Source organism: Protopterus annectens, chromosome 9.part0, assembly GCF_019279795.1.
Source record: "Protopterus annectens isolate FY-2018-M chromosome 9.part0, PAN1.0, whole genome shotgun sequence".
Lineage (NCBI taxonomy): Eukaryota > Metazoa > Chordata > Ceratodontiformes > Protopteridae > Protopterus > Protopterus annectens.
The window spans coordinates 135,307,739-135,323,692 of record NC_056743.1 but is presented as its reverse complement, the minus strand read 5'-3'; the positions used below and the strand labels follow the sequence as shown (position 1 = coordinate 135,323,692).

Genomic DNA, 15,954 nt, shown 5'->3' with positions numbered 1-15,954 from the left:
AAAGTGTAGTATCCATAATGGGGAACTTTATTTACAGAGTGTGTTAGTGACTTACCCCCAGGGAAAGCAGCTGTTTTGAAGTTTACCAAAGAAGTGTATTAGGTCATGTGTACACAATACACTTACTAAACTAAATGGACGTTCAAAAGAATCTTAATGTCTTTAACTAGTATGTCAAAAATGTTTGATATATGCTTAGATATGTACTTATGTTAATATAATAAATCCAGCTATTTGCGATGGAGACTACAATGTGCAAAATTTGGGAGTCTGAAAGATTAATATTAGTATCAGAAGACAGGGTCTTGGTACTTCATCTTATATCTTTATTGCTCCCCACAGCTGATCTTCAGCTGTCACCAGCTCCTCTCCTCTTCTTTTTCAGTGGATCTACCACACCCAATGTAATCCTCCTCAGACTTTACCTGACTCATTAGATAATGCTAGTGCAGCATTACAGTAGTGCTGGGAAGTGTTTTAGTTATGCCCTAACCTTTGTCTGTTTCTTTATGCATACTTGTTGAATGTCCAGGGGTGGACATGTAATGGGATGTGCTGGCATACCATCCCACCTCTGTATTGACTCATCCATTTTCCCTTGTGCATCCCCAGCTTACACCAGAGACTGTCTTTGAAGTGGGTGCAATTGCACACACCCCCCTCCTAGGATGGACAAGTGCACATTCCCCCTCCTCCCAGGATGGACAAGTGCACATCCCCCCTCCTCCCAGGATGGACAAGTGCACATTCCCCCTCCTCCCAGGATGGACAAGTGCACATCCCCCTCCTCCCAGGATGGACATGCCCATCCATTCCTGGCAGCACCTTAGGCACTTAAGCAAGTAAATTATTTTCCAGTATTGTGTAAAGGATATATATTTTATCGATAATGAGATATTTGTTTTAATATCTTCAGTTATCTGTATTGAGTGTCCTTTTGTTATATATTTCCAATATGAGGTTTTGGGTGTTGTTTTATAGTTTATCAATATTTTGTAAAATTTTGAAATACTGTTTCCCATGTTAAAGTCATTATATATGATTTCATATATGTATTTCATAAATTTGGGTATTTCTTTAAATGAAGAGTTGTTAATTATTCTACTTAAATCTTTTGAATATGACAGAATACTCTATAAAGTTAGCCAGTCATGTTGCGGAATTTTGTATGTTGTTTATATTACTTGCATAGCTAAAACTTTTAGTTCTTTGATACAGTGGAGCCAAAACAAAATACTTTCTGTTCCCAGGAATTAATAATTTCTCTATATATTTTATGTGGAAAGTTCTTTGTGATTACAAATGGTATTAAAAGATCAAACCAGATTTTTAAATCTATATTTGCATTAATGTTTGTGTCTTTCGGCTTTTCCCAGCTAGGGGTCGCCACAGCGGAACTCCGGTCCGCTAATAATTGGTAGTGGATTTTTATGTACTGGGTTACCAGCCCTGACGCACAAACTTCAATGAAGGCACGCACCATTCACGTATGACTCCACACAGAAGACGGTCTAGCTGAGAATCGAACGGGACAATGTCTTGCTATGAGGCGACAACACTACCGCAGCACCACCGCGGTCTATATTTGCATTAATAATTTTCCTAAATGAGTCAATGTAATAATTAATCATACGAGTTTTAGTGGGTTTAGTTATGTTATATTGCATACTAATACATATATGCCATGGCAAATTGTTTTTATCTGTTATTTGAAATTTTTTTTGTAAATCAAATTCATTTGTTGATATTACAGTTAGTAATTCTTTACAATTTGCAGAGTAATTTGGACTTATCAAATCTGTGATTCTTTTAGATATTGATGCTTTTATATATGTTTCTATATCACGAAAGTTTAATCCTCCCTGGTTCCATGGTCTGATATGATGTATTAAAGCTATTCTGCTTCTTTTGGGAACCATAAAAATGTTATTAGGCATGAAATTATTTCTTTAAGTATATTCCTTTCTGGTAACAGTTATATTGCCAAGGCTATATATAGGATCTTGGGCAGTAAAACCATTTTTATTAACTGTAGTCTATCTTCTAATGTGAATATTATTGTGTTCCATTTTCCCACAGAGATTTTAATTGTATTGATGATATTTATTGTAATTTTGTGAGACTAATTCATTATTATCCTTGCATAACTCAATTCCTAGATATTTTAAGGTAGATTCTGATTTCCCTATGATGTGATCCCCCTTAGTCTGCAGTTCCTTTTTTGTTAATTAAAAAATAAAAAAATTTATTTTGATTCATTGAAATGGAGTCCTGAAGGCATGTGAAATTTGTCAATTAATATATCTAATTCTTCTAATGTCTCTTTTGTATTAATGTTAGTAATAATGTCATCAACAAATACCATTACTTTAGAATTGTATTGTTCATAAATATTTATTCCTTTGATTTATATATTGTTATGAATTGAATCTGCCATGATTTCAATAGCCAGAGCAAATAGAATCGGTGACATGGGACATCCTTGTTTAGTGCCTTTTGTGATATGTAGAAATTCAGAGGTAAAAGGACCTAAACTTGCATATGCGAAATTATTTGTATATATATATATATATATATATATGTATATATATTCTTTAGGGGATGAACAAAGGATGCAGGAAATTCAAATAGCATTAGGATTTTGAATAAATAGTCCCAATTTAGGGAATCAGATGTTTCTCTATATCTAAGCCAATTAGGAGTGTGTCTTTATTTTCTTTATTAACATAATCTATAAGAGGAATTATCCTTTTAATATTGTCATGTGTGTTTCTGATATATAAATCGTTTGATCATTATTTTTTTGTTTTGGATAGTGGTATTTTCATTGTTAGTTAATACTGTCATAAATATCTTATAGTCATTATTTAATAATGATATAGGTCTATATGAGGTACAGAGGTTTGAGGATTTGTTTTCCTTTAGGATTGGTATGATTAAGGAACATCTCCAAGAGGGTTGTATTAAAGCTTGTGACTGAATTTCTAATAGAGTTTTATGGAAGAGGGATAGTATCTTTGAAGGAAAAAATTGTATATTTCCATAATTATGCCATCTATACATGGAGCTTTATTATTTTTACCCTCTTTTATTGTATCTGTAATTTCTTTATAGGATATGGGTGCTTGCAAATCTAGTTTTAATTTTTCTGGTATTTTTTTTTATATATTAGAACATTTTTCATCTAGATTTAATTGACTGATATCTATATTTTCTTTTGTAAATCTTCCATTTAGTGATTTCTATAGGCCTCAAGAATGTCACCTATATTGGAGACATTTTCCCTTTCTTTTCATGGAAGATACTTTAAATGTTATTAGCTTCTGATTATATTTTGATTCTTGTGGATAAAATATGCAGATATTTGAGAGAAGTGGCCAAAGTATTAATTTATAGTTTTTCTAAAGCTAAACTAGTTTTATGTGCAGAATTGCATTGTATTTACTGTTTAATACTTCTACTTACTTTTTCAACTCCAAATTATTTTGATTTTTTTTCAACTTTTACTGACAAAAGTTTGGATTGTAGATCTGATAATTCAGAATCCCATTCTCTGATTTTTTTTATACCAAGTTAGGGCCTTACCATATATGTAAGCTTTTAATGAGTCCGATATCCTTACTGTATTTATCTCTGTGATGTAATTAATATCTAAGAAGAACTGTAATTCAGATAATAACCAAGGATTGAACTCTTTACTTTTAGTTATATATGCTGGAATTCTGGAGTTAAAGATTAATAGTTTGTACCCATTTTGTAGTTTTAGTATCAATTAACTGTGGTCTGAAAAGGGGCAAGGAGTGATTGAGAAATTAATGATTTTAGAGTGCAAGTCATGGACAGTAAATATTTCATCTATTCTAGTTTGGGTACCAAGTATGTGATCTTGACGGGAAAACAACAAAGATTTATCTTCTTTAAATTTGAAAGTATCTACAAGATGAAATGTTTCTACCCACTTCTTCAAAGCTATTGATACAGCAGATGTGCACAGCATTCTTTTATTTGTAGTTTCAGAAATCTCAAATATACAGTTAAAATCTCCTCCTATTAAAGTTGCCTTTATAATTATTGGAAAAGAAATCCAAGTGTTTTTTTAACAGTTCCTGTTCCAATTCATGGGAACCAGTATAGACTGGCTAGGGTCCATATTTTGTTATTATATTTAACTATTAGTAATGCCATAAGGCCGCCTTTATCGTCATACTTATGATTTCTGGGTTAATCACATTTGTTTTCCATAAAATTGTTATCCCTTTTGTCTTTGTCTTATAAGTGAATTGCTCCAATATCATATATTCCTTAGGATTCCATTTACAATTGTTATTTGTTTTGAAATGAGTTTCTTGAAGGAAGACAATTTGTGCTTTGTTCAGTTTTAAATATTTCAGTAGATTTGATCTCTTGCTAGGATTGTTTAAGCCATTGGTATTTAAAGATAAGTTAAATCCATCTTAGGTTATTTAGACTATGTATTGTTTGTTTATTGTGACTATTAAACATTTTCCTCTGATAACTATAAAGTATATGTTTGAACTTTTAAAGGAAATTATCAGTTTTATACTTTGAGTGTTTACCAATAAAGTAATGTTTTGGTCAGGCATACTAAAAATGTTTTTGTAAAATAAATTTAAATTAATAAATGTTAAAAAACTAAGATCCCCACTAGCCATGGAATGAAAATCATTCCTAATCTGATGGATAAACCTAAGTCCATGAGCTTATCACTCATACCTTGACAATCCAGAATATCTGTGCTCCATAAATTGAATTATCATATGAAGAATATTTGTAATATGAATAAGCAATGTTTATATTACTATTGTAGATTAGACAGAATTCTAATACAATACAAATGTCTACTTATTGTATAAGCAATTAATATTTACATGAAGGATAGCTGACAAGCAACTCAATCATAGTAAGGAAGGATGTGTCATATATAAAACCTCAGTAAAAGATTATAACACACAGTTATTTAATATATTCACCCTTATTGATGAGTCTTTCAAAACATATTACTTAATATAAATAGACGGTAATAATATTTATAACTAATGTTTATAATACAATGTATTTTACGGGATATATCAGAAGTTATATTTCATTGTTTGCCAGCATTTAAGTAATTACTTTGTTTGTTGCTAACTTACTTAAAGCATCAAGTTTGTTTTATGTGAACACTGATGAAAGTTAGTGCATTTTAATTATCACTGCATCCCTCTTCCCCCCATTTCCTACGAATAAGGATTTTCATATCTGTCATTTCTTATTATAAAATGAGTGAAATTATAGGTTAAAAACAATACATTCACTTATTGGGATTAATGATTACAAGTTCCCTTTCCATATTCATAAATTGTCATTTTATGGCATATACTGAAAGCTTTTAGATGGCAATATCCTATTTTGTATAATCAGTAAAGGTTAAACTGACTGATTATTGTCAATTTAATACTATTTGTTCAGAATGTTATTGTTACCATTGTGACATTTCAAGTACTGTTTCTCCTTAACAACTTTGCCAGTTTGATGTCATCTATAAAACAATAGTTACCTTGGTAACCACTTAAGTATTATATATGGTGAAGATGGGTTACAAAAACTACAATTCAAGTTAAAGCAATTACATGACTTGTTATGCATACTTGTATAAGAAAAATCATCATGCTTCCCCTTGATGTTCAATGTATTGTATGTCATTTATGACAAGTTAAGACAGTAGTGTTATTATGCATAAGCTCATGTTATTAAATCCTGTCTTTAATATTTAAATTCAGCAGACTGCTTCATCTTATATGTCGATTATATATTTTATGTCTTGATTTACTAAAATCATACATTACATAACTATTGTGCATGGGTTTTTTTTTTTTTTTTTTGGCTGTTGCTTAGTTATTTGAGAGACCACAAGCTGTAATGCTTATTCTTAGCTATTAGCTCCTTCCAAGCATGTTTATACAGTCCATAGACTTTAAATTATGAGACCCTTTTAGTTTTCTTATTTGTTATTATACAATGACCCCCCCCATTAATATTCCAAAATGTGCACACTGATTGGCCAGCATGCCTGTTGTAAATCCCACAATATACAAACGGATAAAGGTCCCATCGCCCGAACTATTTTCCATTGGTATAAAGTGTCCAAAACAAAAAAAAATGGAGAATTTCTTTTCTCCGTTGCTTGCATTTCAAAGCATTGATGTACTGGGTATGCATGGGAATGCAAGCCCCATATGCATGCGGAGTATACATAAACACAAGGAAGCAGTATATCACCATCGGTGGAAGAACAGTAATGCACAGTTATACAAAGACATTTAAGAAAAGTATTTTTTTATTATTTCTTTTTTTTTTATTTATATATAATAGCAATAACCGACTCCGTGGTTGTGGTATACTGAAGATTTACCCATGGTTGGCTTTATTTAATCACTCTGGCTTTACCCTCCTGATTAAACCATGCCAGCTGTAGGTAAATCTTCAATATAACACACCACATCGTTGGCTATTGCTTAATAAGTTTATCTTCATCTTTACATACACACATATCAGTGCTTCAAGCACAGGCAACAATGCCCATCCAGTTTTGCCAGAATACCATTCAATAGTTCATGTGGTGTGTTTACAGGCTGTTTTTAAAATATCCAAACCAATATTTGTCCTGTTCCATTTTACCAGCTTGTTCCATGCAGTGGCCACTCTGCCAGTAAACCACTCAACACACTTTCCATTCCCACAGATATTTCCACAAAGGAAATCTGATGACTCTCTAGCACTTCCTGGCAACCCCAAACACCCCTAGAATCAGCTATCCCCATATGCCCAACACGTCCGAGCAAGCTCACCTCCCAGACCACTGCAAAGGGTACTGCACAAGACCAAGTGCTCTTAGTCTTTCACAATAACTCAGACTTCCACTCTTATATGGACCAAAATACATTTTAAATATAAAATTGCCCTCATTATTATTATTATTATTTTTTTTATCAAGAATCAACTTGATGAGCTAAACAAAGTGTTGGGAGACCATCAGTATGTGTACATGTGGTTTAAAACAGCCCTTTTATTATTTTTTTTTATTTTATTTTAAACCAAAAACGTCATTGCTGAGAATCATTTTGGAGGCTCATCAGAGCCATTAAGCATTATCATCACTCTGTCTCCATTACCATAGCAACCTGGGAGCATCTGTTTTTGTTCGTGTCTGCATACTGCATACCAGAGGCTCGTGATGCACCTGAAGAAAAGCTTCACTTCACTGCAACTTCAAGCCTAAATTCCGCAGCAGCCAGGAAAAGAACGGAGAGCAAACAGATAAAAAAAAACCTCAAGCCGCAACAACAAGAGATAACACATTCTTCCAGCCTTCCCACCTCTCACTCAGCAGATGTATAAACACACAATTCTCTTCCAAAATATCCCAAATCACAGTTTTATCAACCCCCTTTCCCTGGATCCAGGCTAAAACACCAAATGTCTCTTCCTAATGCACAAGCATTAGTAAACCTCAATCACAAGCTGCAACCCACAGCTTCCTGGAGATGAAAGCGGCAACATACAACAGCTAACAGACATGGCTGCATCCATACACACTATATCAGGATTGATCAAACAGCACTCAAAGCTATGATACCTGCCATAATTGATATTAATTATGTTTAGACAGAATAATAATGACATTTGTACTAGCTGCCAGACACAGCTGCATCCATGCACACCATATCAGGATTAACAGCACTCGTAGCTGTGATACCTGCCATAATTGATATTAACTATATTTAGACAGAAGAATGATGGCATTTGTACTAAGAGCTTGCTACTATTATTTAACCAGGATATACATGACATTTCTAAATCATACTTTAACTGAAGAAGGCATTAGTCTCCATGACAGCATTTTTTCCAAAACACACTACTGTTACTGCTATTATATATGATGTTAATTTGTTACATTTGAGTCTGAACTCTGATGAATGGTACCTTGTTGAATTAATTACTTAAATTATTATAAGTAAAATCAATGAAAAATGAACAAGATAAGTATTCACTGAGTTCAGGTACGGGAATAGAATTGTCTGTTTGTATTATATGTTGCTTGGTTTGGCTTGTATATAATATAAATAGTAACCCATCTTTACCTACCTTTGTTTGTGAAGAATTATTGGACTCTTTGAACATTCTGAATAAATCATTACTGTCTCTCAGTTGTTTAAGAAACCCTCCTTTTTTAAAAAAATAAAAATGGATGACAAGTAATGTACCACATCAGTTGATACTTTGAGAGATGTAGTTGTAAGAGTTATTTTCTGGGTGCAGCATTCTTGGAATCTTTTTTTTTTCTTCTTTCTAGCATCAGTCCAAGGATTTGTTTCTTTAATTCTTTTAAGAGTAGGGGCCATCCATTCCATTTCTTCTGGGATAGACACTATGTTGTTGTTTTTGATGAATATAGTAGCTTATTCTAAGTTATTAAATGTTCTCATCTCATTGGCAAAAAGTATTTTTATCTTGGCTGGAAAGGCCAGCTGTGCTTTAATGTTGTTTTGTTTCAACGGTTTTATTATTGGCCAGACTTTTTTCCTTTGTTCTAGTATTCTGGAAGAATAATCATTGTCAAACCTTATCAGGCTTTGATTGCATTTTAAGGGTGATTTTCTCCAAGCAGATTTTAATATTAGTTCCTTGTCCAGAAATGAAAGCAATTTTATAACTATGGATCTAGGTGGAGTATTTGTTAAGTTAGAAGCAGGTTACTTCAATTCTCTATGCGCCCTTTCAATTCCAAATGAAAGTCTCTCTTTCAAGTCTAAAAAAATCAGGAATCCAGGTTGTTAAGAATTAAATAATGTCTTCACCTTCCGTGTTTTCAAGCAGACCAAAGATCCTTATGTTGTTTCTCCTTTCCCTGTTTTCCAAGTCATCTATTTTGTTAAGCAGCCATGTATTTTGTTTAAGCAGAAATTCTTTTTGGAATTCTTCCTTTTGGAGTCTCCCTTCAATGTCATTTAGAGAAGTCTCTATATTTCTTATTTTTGTATGGTGCTGCTGTAAAAAGTGTATCAGCCTGTTTTTAAGAATTTAACTTGAAGTTTTCCAAGTCATTTTTAAAGCCATCCATCTTCAAAGATAGCTCCTGTAAGGTAGATGTCATCAATTGCCGTTCTTTTTTTCAAAGCAGTAGCTTTATGAGAATTCCTTGAGTTGTTCATATTCAGTGACTCAATATATTTCCGAGTTACTTGACAGGAACATTTTTTGTATATCTCCACCAAAATTGATATTTACACAGTTTAGTAGTTTATCTATAGATTTCTGACATTTTAAAATAACATTTTCCTATAATATTATGCTAGTTTATGGAGCTCTCAAAATTCACTGCTCTCAGTTGGCCATCTAGGCTCCGCCCCTATTCTGAAAAACTGATCAACAAGAGACAATATATTCTGACAATGTGAAAACAAGCATAAAGTATTCCCCTTCACAAACCCGGAACCACACTAGAAATTAAAAACTTTGTCTCATTGCTATACAATCTCCCTCTATCAAAAGTAATTGAAAAATGTGTATAAAACTAAGTTCTAAACCACCTACTGGAAACTCTGTCTAGTGTACCCTAATAAACATGGTAAAAAAGAACAAGGTGCAACACAGAAAGTGCCCAACTCGCATTCTTTAATAATGTCAATTAAAAAAAAATAAAATAAATACACCAAGGTAATTATATTTCTTCACTATTTTGGACTTAAGGCCTTTGATAGCATATCTCATTAACTGCTACTCTTGACCTGTGTAGGTATACTATACAATGGTTCAGCAGCTGTCAAGGTAACAGATCACAGGTGGTAAGTTGATAATACATGCCATGACCCCACCTAGTCTTCCTTCCCTTCATGTACCCTCAAAAGATCCATACTTACTACCTCATTACACCTCGCTCTCCAATGTGTCTACTATGCATTTGCATAATTTTATACAAACAAAAATGTTTTATTGTTGACCTATTGAACTATATCAATGTAAAATTATGTTACCAAGCATCTTTTTAATGCAACTTTAACTTTATGCATGTAACCCAACATATAGGAATCTTTTTGCTATAAACTGCTATTATATCAATATTGTTTAAAATTGTGCCCATTTAAAAATGTACTACTGGAGCTTTTCTCCTCGGGTTTCCACTGAAAATGGGCCACAAGCCCAGTTGGACAAACCCGGTTAACAAATGTCAATAAATAAAATAAATAAATATGTACTAATCTTTCAAAACATTCACAGTACGAGTTCCACAGGGATCTCTCTTCAGAACTCTACTATTCCATATATTTATCAATGGTATGTACAAAAACATTCTTAACTCTATCATAGTGGAATACATTGAAGGCTACCTGGTCATATTCTGAAGCTCTCAACACCATTTACAAATATCTAACTGATACGAAATTAATGCTAAACACAAACATAAATAAACTCAACATTACTCAAGATGACCTCACAAAAAATCTCACACTAGCACATTCAATGTTTCCACAATAAACTATACAAAACTTAAACAACTATCACATATCAAGCTAGTTGGTGTATTAACTGAACAAAATCTAAAATCTGATAATCCCATAAAATATGCAATACCCAAAACAAAGAAGAAACTTGGAACATTATACAAATTAAATGCTCTTAACTGATTTCACAAGACTCGTAATTGCTAGTTCTCTTCTCTTCTCTAGTCACCTTTACTCATCTTACAATATTTATTAACACAGAAAAAAAGCAAAAATACAAATGTGAAAAAATACAATAAAAGTCAGATATGCAGGAAACCTTCCAAACAGAAGACATCACTGCATTGTTTTTCAAAAAATCAAATAGACGGACCTTCAAACTTTCTCAGTTCTTACCCAAGTTAACCGTATACATAACATAATCAGTATGGGGATTGGAGCAATAAATGGAACCGTTCAGTGGTCCACAGTTTGATTCTGTCGGTCTCCATTGCCGAACTGTGTAACTCTGAGTGAGTCATTTAACCAGACAACACCCAGTCTGAAAAAGTTCCATGGAGATTGGTGTTCTAGTCCAGTAAGCAAATATGAACAAATAACAAAATAAATAATCTGTACTCCAAACAAATACCCAGCTATAAACACACTTGTTCAAATATATATTCCTACAAGGCCACTATCATCTCAAAAAAACTGTTATCCATTACCCCGTCAAATAATCATACTGGTTTCTCATTTTACTCATTCAGTAATGTTAAACTATGGAATCTACTACCAAATTAATGAGGACAGAACTAGATGACTTGCCAACCTTTTTATATAACCTTAAAAACAACCAAATAATAAAGAATATACATGCGTATGATTCACACAACATTAAAGTTATATAACACTAGTAATAACAAAACTGTCTAAAGGAATAGTTTAATTTCCTATTACCTTATGTTGCCTTACTTATATAAGCAATGACTAACTCTTTTACCATCCTCTTCAAAACAAACTAAATGATCACTGAAAGTACATTTTGGTACTTTAAAATTCTACCTCTGTTGTATGTATGCTATATTGTTTAGTAGTGAACATTATATTTTCTTATTGTATCACTCGTATCTTGTTACATTTCGCATGGCAATACCACTGGATTTTTTCTCCCCAGTCTACCACTAAAAATGAGCCTATCTGAATAGACTTGGTCATATATTTCAGTTAACAAAGACAAATAAAATACAAATAAATGAAGTAAACCTAGATAATATTCCCAACGGAAATTACTTATACATACAAATTGCAACTGCTCATTTGAATAACCAGGTTTATTACTGCTATACATCCAGTGAGGAGCAGGATAGCAGGACCCCCTCCCCCCCCAAAAAAAGTAATCCAAATTTAAAGTCAAGAGCTTTTGTAACAGACCACAGATAGCAAATACAAGCAAGCACTAGCAAGTCCAAACTAAACGAAATTAAATTGCCAGGTTTTTGTAATAATAAAAATAGCTTTAAAACAAAATGCTTTGTGATTGTGGGTATTCACAAAGTAACAGTGAAAAGGAAACTATCCCTGTGATAGTCCTGTGACTAAATCTCTTAAAACTGACACACTGAAATGCTGAAGGGCTTATAGACTCTTTACTGAGTGTTTGTAGGCCTTCTCCATTTGGCCTGCACGACAGTCAAGAAGATTCTGTTGCTAACCTTTCCGTAAACAAATTACAATTGTTGTGCTGTTGATTTGATAACACATATTACTCTAAATCAAAGTTGGAATCTAAGTCTAGAACTAGTGAAGTATAGCAAGGTATTTGGCATATATTGACTAACTGAAGTTTGACTTCAAAAAGTTCAACGCAGAATTCTTTTGGAATATTAAACCGGGTTTGGTAAGAAATGTTTCAGTTGTAAATAAAATGCACTCTCTGTGGATATAGTCAATTTTAATAAATCTGATGTTTACGTCTTGTGGCATTGCTAATTAAGGTGTCTCCCCTAATCTAATTTCAATACAGTCCAATCTGTTTGACCATTTTCTCTAAGTAAATGCAGTTTCATATAGTTCAGAAGACAGGATATGACATAGTACATCTCGCATACCACCACAGGTAGGTCTGTAGAGTCATTCAAATGAAGATCCCCTGCTGAAAAAAGAAATCTGTCCAGAAAGCAGATGACAGATTTGTTCACTCATTCTCCTTGTAAAAAAATAAGAGAAAATGAATACAGAAAGCACTAATAATGATTGTTTTCTAAATATGCTACTTTAATGCATGGTAGTGTAACATAACTATGAAATCTATCTCAAAATAATCTGTGGGAAGGGTAACTGAATGATGGTTTGCAGCATTTCTTCAATAATTCTGGGATAAATGTTTCAGTTGCATATTAACCATGTTAGTGAAACAAAATACAATAGAATAAAGTGAAGCAGGCTAAGTTGTTCTAGATATTTTAAAATTTTTTGGAATATTAAACCGGGTTTGATAAGAAATGTTGGCTTACAGCGATAATCCTCACTGTGATTCAGGCAACCCAACTTCACTTAGCAGCTCTATCACCTGACAGAGCTGCCCAAGAATTAAATCCGTAGCCATTCTAGTGTAGCTTCACCTCACTGTCCAACACTGACTGTTACCGTCCCTAGATGGAAGGGTGGAGATACAATTGCATGACCTGTTGGTGGGCGTTAGACTCAAGAAGACACTACATGGCAGTAACATTTATCTTGGGTGAGCAGAAGCATATACTCCCATTGGTAAGGCATGGTGGGCCGCTGTAGTGATGCAGATCACATGTCTACCCACCCAGGATTGATGGTAAGCCATTATAAATGCTCTCACTGATGAGATGATGTTGAAGACATAAGAGCATCCTTGTGGCTGTCTGAATGATACCCCCCCCCCCCCGAACAACTCCAGCCTTCATGCAACATGAACATTCTGGGAAAGGAACAAATGGCCAAGTCCAATTGTAGGCTTGATAGCCGACAGGCACAGGGGCAAAAAATAAAAATAAAAAACGTAATAAATTATCACATGACCCTGCAAAGAGGCACTAAAAAAAGAAAAGCATTATCTAAGCTTGTAAGTTTTTGATTCTCATTATAGTTTTCTGCTATATTTCACAATCATATTTTGACAAAATTCACAAATTTGCATCATAGGACACAAAATATATTTATGTCATCCCTTTATTATGTACCTTTTTCCTAAAATGTTATCTCCTGACCAACACTACGGTCTTCAGAGCTTCTAAGAATAATTCTGCAGTTGTATCTACATCATGCTACCCTTCACCTGAAAACGGTAATCTTCTGTTTTGATGATTTGAGCCCCCACAACCCTTTGCAAGTCTTGAGGACATTATAAGCTCCACCCCTATGTGATGCATCGTTGTCTATTTTAATCTGTGCCTTTCTCAGCCGGGTCTCCTGTCACTAGCTATCGGAAACATCCTTATGTCAAAAAGGTTTAATCAGCACAGACCATCCTGCTATGACTGTAAAAATTCAGAGTGTAGTTTGTGATGATGTGCTGAGGCATGTTTGCTGCCAGTACCACGTGTAGGAATATAAAGGAAAATCCTCAGCATATGGTGACATTCCCAGCCATGGGATATGTGACCAAGTTTTGCCAAAGGCTATTAATGTATGTGTCGCATATCCTCTCAAAGTGATGGGAATATAGGCATGTGGCCTCTGCACACCACAGACCAGCTGATCAGCCTGACATACAGCTTCACTAAATGAATCTAAGATGCAATGATACATCAAGGAGAATAGCCAGGCATATTTGGTTTATACATTTGAATACATATTTCCTAAACATTTCTTAGAAACGTGACAGCTTACAACCAGAAGATGTTTGCAGCTGTGATATTTATTACCCATCAAATGCATCAACATACAGTATGTTCAGAAACTTCATTGCACACATAAGGTTTTTGAGCTCTAGGAGAAACACTTCAGTTGTGAATTGTGTAAGTGCAACAATTGGAACAATGTGTGCATTTTTTAAAATGTCAAGAGAAGGATGGTGAAAGCATGAGGATATGAGTATAAACAGAAATTTTTGATTGCATTGCTCTGGCACAGATAGCAATATCGCTACTTCACCAATAATGCGTCAAAAAAATTCTGGACTGCTGATGTACAAACAAATAACAACTGATCTCATGCCACAGCTGAAGGGCATACAATGAATGCTGAATAGGTAAAAACACCACCAAAGCACAAAAAAAATCTCTGTGCTGCAATTGCCAAAATCAACAGTTACAGTTCTATTTGTTATAGTGTTTTATTTCTAGTCACTCATATTCTGTTCATGCTTCATCTTAAAATAATCTCAATCCAACCTTTATCCCCATGAAGACAATTAGAAGCAAATATTTTACGTCATTAGTGCTAATACATTACTTATTGCAGCAATAATAATTTTTGATATTTATCAGTTTTAAACTACAGTCTTACTGCGCCGAGAATGATCCCATAGAATCTGTCCTGTGCCAGAACACTAATCCAAGAATGAAGATGAGATCATACAGCTATATAATGCACATTCTTATTGAAATACTTCTGTCTTAATAAATGCAAATAGTAATTTCATGCTCAAGCTTTGCATATCTATTAAATATCATTCAGCAGATGAGAAAGTTGTTTTAGCTGCAAATTAAATACAGGCAGGTACTTCATCTTTAAAAAGGGTTATGCCTCCATATGGCATTACTAGAAAGAAGTGTCTATGATTAAGAAATAAAATCTACATTTCAGTACATTCCATATGGTGCCATAGGGAAATAATGAGTCTGATATAAAATTAGCAAAAGCTCATTAAGCAGTTGTTGCCATTTGCTTGTAGGCTATACTTACGAAAACTTTGAAGATATACGAGATTCACTTCAGGGACACTTGCAGTAAACCTCTACAGTCACTTAACAGTTTGTTCCGTTTATTTTTCTCCTTTCTTGTTTCTAGTCCAAGTATAATTTGTTGTCCATTTCCACATTGAATGTGTTACCTAGAAAGAACCCATAAGCTCTTACAGTTCTTGTTCGTGTAAAAGTATAAGAAAGCAACAAAATTGAAATTGTGATAGTTCCTGAAGTATTACACTAAACAATTAATAACAGAATCAGTAAAAGCAATATAATTAAAATACAATGGAAACCATGGGATGCAGAAAATAAAGCAGTATTTGCTACAGGAACCTATTGCAAACATTTTCCTTATGCAATAAATTTCTCCAAGCAATACTGATATATTACATTTAGAATGACCTGATCAGAGGGTAGCACTTGCAGGACTCCATCCATAGCAGTGTTTGAAAGAAACCAATAGTGCTCATATTGGCATTAAAGGAGATTTACAAGAAATGGAGTATAGACAGTGGATTCTGTCATAATGCAATGCACTAGCAGTAGGAAGTGTCCTAAGAACAGCAAACATTAAGTGCTGCAGATAC

At 33.7% G+C, this 15,954-nt stretch overlaps 1 long non-coding RNA gene across 1 annotated transcript in view; it reads right to left on the bottom strand.

Annotated features, from left to right (window-relative positions):
- Positions 1–15,502, bottom strand: part of LOC122811086 — a 460,082-nt gene extending 444,580 nt beyond the window's left edge. The window contains exon 1 of the long non-coding RNA XR_006366201.1: positions 15,363–15,502. This is a non-coding gene — a long non-coding RNA (uncharacterized LOC122811086). The remainder of the gene's footprint in view (positions 1–15,362) is intronic.
- Between the last annotated feature and the right edge of the window lie 452 nt (positions 15,503–15,954).